Source organism: Diachasma alloeum, unplaced genomic scaffold (genome assembly GCF_001412515.2).
Source record: "Diachasma alloeum isolate Michigan unplaced genomic scaffold, Dall2.0 Dall_scaffold_00477, whole genome shotgun sequence".
NCBI lineage: Eukaryota > Metazoa > Arthropoda > Insecta > Hymenoptera > Braconidae > Diachasma > Diachasma alloeum.
The window spans coordinates 246,201-253,047 of NW_021680610.1; positions in this window are offsets into that span (position 1 = coordinate 246,201).

Below are 6,847 nucleotides of genomic sequence, written 5' to 3' on the forward strand. Positions count from 1 at the left end.
TGTTGATTGGCCCGGACCTTGACCTTCACGCCGTCAACGGTCTTTCCAGTCATTAATCATGTCGAGTTTCTTCTCCGGGTTTCCTATTGGTTCGTTTCCACCCTTCGCCACTGGTGTCCTTTTGTTACCCTCTCGTGATAACTGGGTCAGTCGATAAGGAGGGGATTTTATCGATCTCCTCAGTAAACAACGGACAGCTCCATGGGATTGACATTTGTTGGTGTCTTTGAAATTTTTCCGGGAGTGTGACTGGTGACAGTTCCTGGTTGTCCTTATCTCTCGGTTTCTTGTCTTGGCAAGGATCCAACTGGTTTTCCTGGTCCTCTGGCTTCGGCGATGGTGTCGGACGATGTCCTCTGAGCTATCTTCTTTTTGTGGTGGTCTAACATAGATTTCGGGTAATATTGTCTAGTTTAAAGAGGGAGGAAGGTGGAGTAATCCCTACCAAGTGACGGTTACTTTTCTTTTCATGCCACAAATCTCACAAAATACTAATTATCCATCCTTTTTAGGAACGAGGTATGTTCCTCGTGACAACATTATGGAGCCCATGATGGACCAGGTCGGTCATCATCATCGTCATCAAAGGTATTCTCCAGGAGTGAATTCGACACATCTTTTATTCTGTAGTCAAAATTCCCCTCATTATCCAGTTGACAAATTCGAAATAACATTGATAATGATAATGCCCATTTGAATATTACAATTGAAATTATGAGTTTTTATGCAAGTTGGAAAATGAAAATTGAATACAATAAACGATGATTCGAATTTGACGAATTTCAATTACAGAACATTCAACGTGACCCACGTACCATAGAAAACATTCAAACTAAATTCCCAATTTGGCCAAACTCACCAAAATCATCAAAGCCCCCAAATGATAAACGTGGGAATTTCAATAAAGCTCAATAATTGATACCGTTATCCTTCCTACCATTGGTAGCGTAAGATCCATTCAATCCTATGGAAGTGACGTCCAAGAATATAATGGAAATTTCGAAATGTAGTGACAATGCAAAATTTGGATCACATGTTGTTAAGCATATTCAAAAAGCATTCTCCAAATTTCAAGTATTGTTTCCACGTGAATTGTTCAGATATGAATCGTCAAACATTCAATGTTTGTGTTTTTACAATATTTGACGACGCATATCTGAACAATTTACGTGAAAACAATACTTGAAATTTTGGGAATCGTTTTTGAATGTGTTCAACAACATATGATCCAAATTTTGCATCGTCACTACATTCCAAAATTTTTACCAGCTATGTTTGACTGAGGAGGAACCTTAATGATACTTGAATCAATTTGTACCTTTTTCTCCCATTGAAATAATTAGTGGAAAAAAATTTCCACAATGACAAAAAATCAGCAAACTTTTGAAAGCGTTGAGAATAATTTCTAAATTTCTTGTATAAATCAAATGAAAGAATGATGACATCGATAGTATCTTAAACTTCGATGAATCGTTTTATGAAAAATTTTGTTCGTACATAATAATTAAATGAAGAGGGTGCTAAGGGCAATTTTGAAACCATGCTCAATCGAAAAAACGGGGAATTTTTGTCAGGAATACATATTGAAAGAATGAAAAAAAAATCCTCTACACGGAGAGAAATATTCAATAAAAATGACGTATCGTTCCCGCAATTCCGGAGCGAAATGTTGTTGCAGGTAATTTTACAGAACTGTCACGTAATTTTTACGTAAAATCACGAAATTTTTCTAGAGCGTTCCGTAATTTTTAGTTGAATCTCCTGTGAAAAATTACGATATGTCACTTGAATTTTCCGGTCGATTCTGTAATCGGTCAGCGAACTGTGAGTTCCGTAATTTTTACTGGATATTTCTCTCTGGCGAGAAAATTTTTAAATTGTTTCTATGCCTTTGGGTGATGATTTTTTTTTCTCCGAAGCTTCCGCCCGTTCCATTTCTATTTGCATTTATAAGCCTTGAATTCAAATCATTATATCACCTCTATAAAAGAAATAGAATAGAATAGAATATGCGCGGCTGGTGACTTAAAGTGCCCAGAGTCACCTAAATTATACGATCTTTTGTAACATCCGCCTTAGTTCCGGTCAGTCACACAGCCCCAGCCCTGTGTTTCTCACTAGGCTAATAAGGCTGGTGACAGCCGCTTGTTGCATGTCCTCTGGTTCCAGGAAAGCCTGGCCCCAGATTTTATAGCGAGTGAGTGCTAATAGGAAGCATTCACATAAAATGTAGATGACGCCCTCCTTATCGCCTCCGCACAGTCTGCAATCTTCTTGTTCTGCAAGTTTCATCTTGAACAGATGAGCTCTGAGAGCGATATGACCCATAAGGAACCCTACTGCTACCCTCAGATCCCCTCTGTGCAGCTCCAGAAGCTTTCTGGTTCTAACGCTTAGTTACCCCCTCATAAGCAGTTTCGCTTGTCTGCAGGTCGCAACTTTCTCCCAACACTTGACATGATCTTGCTGGAAATGATCTTTAATAAGAGTTTTTCCCACTGCGAAGGGCATGCCAAGCAGGCCGCGTGAGGGCACCCTTTCTGTACCCTCCTTAGCCAGCTTATCTGCCTCTTCATTACCCAGAATCCCATGGTGACCTGGTACCCAGGTTACGGTGACCTGGTTGTTTTTACCCAGTGTGTCCAATACCTGAATGCATTCCCACACCACCTGTGACTCTGTAGTGGGTTTTTCCAGGGCGTGAATTGCCGCCTGGCTGTCACTGCAGATGAATATTTTCATCTTTTTTGTGTCTTTCGCGTTCAGATACTCTGCAAACTTAAGTATGCCCAGTATTTCTGCTTGAAAGATGGTTGAATGATGGCCCAGTGGAAAACTCTCTCCGAAGCCATCTTTCAGACGGTAGATGCCTGCCCCAAAATTTTCATTGAAGCCAGAGCCGTCCGTAAACCAGTAGTCCTCTCATGGGCCTGGTTTAAGTTCCAAGTCTAGCCACTCCTGTCTGGGTGGTATACTCGTTCTAAAAGTTTTCCTGATCTGATACTTCCTAGGAATCCTATCCGTCTTACCTATGAAGGGTCGATCATTGATTAGGCTAAGCCTTATACGGCCTTGGCCCGTTATCTTCCATTCTAGTTGGCACCTTAGTCTATATGCAGTTGTGGTAGCACAACTCACAACCCTAAGGTCGAGGGGTGGGATACTGAGTGCTATTTCTAGCGCCTCAGTAGGTGTCGATTTCATGGCTCCTGTTGCAGCCCTCAGGAAGGTTCCCTGTAGGCTTTTCAACAGGTTCCTTGTTTCCGTCTTACTCACCCTCGGCCANCCTGTAGGCTTTTCAACAGGTTCCTTGCTTCCGTCTTACTCACCCTCGGCCACCAGACGACCGCAGCGTACAACAGTTTCGGAAGTAGAAACATTTGGTAGAGCCAGAGCATCATTTTAGGATTGAGTCCCCATGTCCTGCCCACAGCTCTTCTGCACGCCCACATAGAGGCAAACACTTTATTTCTCTGTGTACAGATATGTTCTTTCCAGCTGAGTTTATTATCCAGGAGGACACCCAGATATTTCACTCTGCTGGTGTAGTTTATCTCCGAGCCATTTAGCTTCAGAGGTTGGATCTTTTCCAGTTTATAATTTCTGGTGAAAACCAGGACTGTTGTCTTGGCTGGATTTACCGATAGGCCAGTTTCCCTGCACCAGTCCTCAATGATATTGAAGGCTGTTGCCATCAGGTCCCTTAGCACCCTCAGAAATCCGCCTCTCACAACAACTGCCACATCATCGGCGAAACCGGTAATGTGGAAGCCGGCCTCACTTAGTTGATTTAGAAGTCCATCTACAACCAGGTTCCATAGCAGGGGCGAGAGAACTCCCCCCTGCGGACAGCCCCTAGTCGGACGTCCCTCCACACATGCCCTCCCATGTCCTGCCGACAGTCTTCTGCCTTTCAGCATGTTTTGTGTCCAAGGAATGATAGTCTTGGAGACCTGTCGTTCTTCCATGGCTTTCTCTATAGCCAGATTCGAAGTGCCATCAAAAGCCCCTTCAATGTCCAGAAAGGCGCCTATGGCAAAACCCTTGACCGCCAGTTGTCCCTCAATCAGTCCCACCAGGTGATGTAAGGCGGTATCTGTTGATCTTCCCTCCCTGTATGCATATTGACAGGGGGAGAGGGGTCTGTCAGCCAAGGGCCCGGCCTTGATGTGTCTATCCACCAGCCTCTCCAGGGTCTTCAGGATGAAGGATGTGAGGCTTATAGGATGGAAGTCTTTTGGTTTTATATAACCGGTTTTTCCAAGCTTGGGAATGAATAGTATCCTAGTCTCATTCCACACACTAGGGACATGTTTCAGGGCTATACTAGCTCTGAGTATCTTGGTTAGGGGTCCCGTGATAGTCTCTATCCCTTCCTGTAATAGGGCTGGGTAGATCCCGTTTGATCCCGGTGCGTTGAAGGGTTCAAAGGTTTTGATGGCCCACTTGACCCGCCAGGGCTGCACTACTTTATTTGCCAATGCCCAATCACGGGTTTCGTAGACATCCCTCTGATTTTGCATTGTTTCTTTGTCCCTCTCCTGGGCCTGTATGAAACCTGGAAAGTGAGTGTTCATTAGGAGTTGGAGACTCTCTCCCATGGTTTCCGTGTGGCTGCCATCTGGTGCCTGTAGGCTCCCTAGATATGGAGTCTTGTTTGTTCCAAGGATTTTTGCCAGCCTAGAGGTCTCCGATTGACTCTCCACATTGCTTGTGAAAGCCCTCCAGCAGTCCTCTTTGGCTGCCTTTATTGCCTTGTTCTAATCTGCGAGCAGGCCTCTGTAAGTTTGCCATGCGTCGTCCTTACGGGGGCCCGCTCTCATGTTCTTCGCTTTGTTAAAAGCTTTTCTAGCCTTGCCCCTCAGCCCACCGAGTTTCTCTGACCACCAAGGGGTCTCAGTGGGCTGCCCTTTCGGGATTTGCTTGCAGTTTGTCTCGAAGGAGTCCATGATGGCCTGGTTTAGGGCAATCGAAGTCTCCTCCAGCTGCTTTTTGTTGTTAAATCTGAGGATGATATCCCTAAGATTGTCAAATAGACTTTCTCGGTAATTTCCCCAGTTTGTTCGTCTTGGATTTCTTACCCATTCCGTTTCTTTTACTGTGTGGATGGATATTCTTATGGTTTGATGATCGGATGCTGAGAGGTCCTTTGAGACCCTCCAGTCTCCAATCATGTCTGCCACTCTATCCGTCCCCAAAGTGATATCTATGACCTCCTGTCGTCTCCGATCTATGAAGGTAGGTTCTGACCCCCTATTAGGGATATTTAGACCGGCCCCCATTATGAATTCCTGGAGGCTTTCCCCCCTGCCGTTAATACCGGTGCTCCCCCATGCTACATAGTGCGAGTTGGCATCACAAACTAGCAGGAGTCCAAGTCCCCTTTCCTTCACATGGTTGCATAGGTCCTTTACTGTTTCGAAGGAGGTGGTTCAGCCGAGTCATAGGGCATGTAAACTGACCCTACAACCAAGCTCATTTCCTCGCCTTGTCCCAGGCCCAGATCCACTTGTAATAAAAGAAATAAATAAAAGTAAAATTGCCAAATACGTAAAAAATAAAATTTTAAGATAATTTCAAACCCTTCACACCCGTTTTTCCCTTTAGCAAAAAATTTATTTGAAAGACTCGTGAGAAAAGCAAAATTTCTTGTTTTAAACTTTTTTGTCTCAGCGGTTAACTTCCCCAGATATCTATTTTTTTTACGTTCACTTTCACTCATTTCCACCGACAGAGGCTTCAAAAAATCAGAAAAATTCACAGATAGTATTTTTTAATGTGAAAATAATGTCGCCGGATTGACAAAGAATCCCTCATGTGTATTTTTGCGAAATCAATTTAAAAAATCAATTAGGTTCGGGGAGTTCCTATTTGTTCCCTCCTACAGAACCCGATTTTTGTGAATTTAATTCATAAATGGCGAGAAGAATTAAGAGAAATAACAATAAATTTTATCACATATTAAGTGTTGATTGCGCCTAACTTTGTGAAAAATTTTAGCCTAATCAGTACGTTATTATTTGAAAAAAAAAAATTATTCGTTTCCAGATATTTCTCCGCAAACATCTCTAAAATTAGTCAACCAATTCCTTTTTTTTTCTTCGACATAGTAATTCCGATTCCTTCTATTTAAATCGATTGAAATGTGTGTAGAAACCGTTTCACGTCAAATACGAAACCCGAAACAGACGATATTGAGGTTCTTTTTTATCAATTTTATTATGAAAGATTGGGCATTTGACGAACATTTTCTAAAATAAACAATTAAAACTATTGGACAGTAATCATTGTTTGACAATTTCCATTTTTTTGCCGATGAATTATTTTTCCTATATTATCAGCACTCCGAAATCATAGGTTTTGAAAAAAAAATCGTTAGTATGAGAAAATTCAAGCCAAAAATTTTTCTTCCTTTTTTCTGTGTATCAGTTTCCTGAATTTATAAATTTTGCAATAGTTAGACTTTTCAACAGTCGAGATAGATGGATTTTCTAAGAGTTGAGGATTAAATACTACTCGGCTGCAAGGAAATATATGGAATCGATTATACTCTAAATTGTTGGCACGAAAATTTTGTCAGCACTCAACTTACATGAGTAACTCCGGAGGATTTTTCTTTATTTTGAATTAGAAGATTTTAATTCATGACTTCACCCTCACGTTATTTCTCTGATTCGCAAAAGGTGATTGGAATATTCAAATTGTTGATAGTAATGGATGAGCAATGAATCAACAGGATATATTAAAATATCACTAGAAACTGCACTGAAATCCCATCAGCTGGTGTCCCAGTAGTTTGATATAGGGAATATATTCCAAGGAATCTGTTATTGTTTAAGAATGTACA